This window comes from Sceloporus undulatus, chromosome 2, assembly GCF_019175285.1.
Source record: "Sceloporus undulatus isolate JIND9_A2432 ecotype Alabama chromosome 2, SceUnd_v1.1, whole genome shotgun sequence".
Lineage (NCBI taxonomy): Eukaryota > Metazoa > Chordata > Lepidosauria > Squamata > Phrynosomatidae > Sceloporus > Sceloporus undulatus.
The window spans coordinates 143,139,979-143,141,964 of record NC_056523.1 but is presented as its reverse complement, the minus strand read 5'-3'; positions in this window follow the sequence as shown (position 1 = coordinate 143,141,964).

Here is a 1,986-nt window from a genome sequence, read left to right as displayed (position 1 = left end):
TGTTTATGAAGCCAAAAACTTGCTGTTGGGACCTACTTTCATGGCAGCTGTGTTGCTACAAAATCTCTCTACAATCCAATATTCATGAAATTGTATGGACAGATCAAGTACATTTCTGGAAAGTGCACTGAAGAACATTAATGTACAAAATGTTTAACAAAATTATTAACAGAAAGATTAAGATGTTGCATCACCAGAAGATGCTTTCAAAGATTTCCATCGTAAATCAACTGAGTCCAAATTCCAGACAGTTAAAATCTTAATCATATTTTATAGCAAATATAAAGAGACCAAATACATATGGAGATTAAATGAAGTCACATCATCTGGTTTGAATGAAATCATTTATCAGCTTGCACTTTAATGGACCACATAATCATGCGACATATGGATAATAGTTCAAATAAGGTTTGATGTTCTTACGCATATATTTCTGTAAATTTTCATTTTATTAATCTCAATGACTGCTGTTCCATCTTAAAAAGACTGTACATTTAGACATGTCCCAATTAAAACGTGCCAGTAATGTCAAGGTGTGAGAAGATAATTCATCAGTGTTTCCAGATTTAATTATTACACCTCAATAAACTATGCAAGTAGATACTGAATTAGAATGATTGCCTTGAAAGCAAAAACAAGTTCTTATGATGTTGAATTTGTGGAGACAAATATTGGCAAGAAATACACAGCGATGACTAGCGTCAATCAATTTGTTACCACTCTTTGTAGTTAAAATGATCAACTATTGATGCAGAAAATTATCAAAAAAAATTTCATTTAGTGACTAGCTAAATCAATTTGTTAGTAACCAATTAAAGCAGATCCACTGAATAAGGCCTAAATATCTTACATTCACTAGATCCTGTCTCATCTTGGAGGCTAAACAAGTTAATCTCTGGTTAGTACTTGGATGGGTGACTGCCAATGAATATCAGGGCTAGCCTGAAGAAAGAGGCTCCTGCCTCCATAACTGACATCTTCCGGCCTATGAGGGAGTGAATAGGCTGGCCCAGCTCCATCAGGGCTAGCCTGAAGATAGAGCGCCCTCCCTCCATAACTGTCATCCTTTGGCCTATGAGGGAGAATAGGCTGGCCCAGCTCCATCAGGGCTAGCCTGAAGAAGAAGAGCCCTCCCTCCGGTCCATCTGCCTTGGTCCAGGCCTCAGAGGGAGAGAAGAATTGCTGGACCTGATCCCCTCCCCCCCACCATTCCCTTCTCCTTTTGTGTCGTGTCTTTTAGATTGTAAGCCTGAGGGCAGGGAACCGTCTATTATCCCCTCTGTTGTAAGCCGTCTGGATTCCCAGTGATTGGGCAGCATATAAATAAATCCTATTATTATTATTATTATTATTATTATTATTATTATTATTATTGTGCTGTAGGCTATACTTCAAAGGACAGAACTTGCTATGAACACCCTATGAAATGAATGGGCTCATAAGTTGACAGGTGACTTGAAAGTGGGCGCATGCCCACGCACACACATACTGAATAAATGAGAACACTGCAACCCAATACGTATGTAAGTTTCACTGATTAAAAGGATCTATTTTTAAAATTGGATTTGGCCAACATGAACATCTTTTACAAAGCCATACTTTCATTCACTGAATATATTGTTTACTGACAATCATGGGCTTATATCCTACTCAATGTGTTACTTATATAGACTTTTCTTGCTCAAAGACGATTCACACTATAATGTTTGAATGTTCTGTACCAGATAAGGATCAAACTACCTTAATTAAAGCATTGGGTGTAACATTTTGGAATGAAGTTTTACTTTCACCTTTGATTTAAACATAATATTATGCTTATGGACATGCCCTAGTGTGATTGGATGTTCTTCCTTTTCAAGATCTCTGTGCCATCGGAAAACTTGCTCTGAAACAGGTTTCAAAATCCAGTTGGAGAGTGAAAATCATTCCCATTCCTGGTTCCACTGACAGAAGCAGTTTCATCAGTGGAGCAATAGTGTTGGAGAC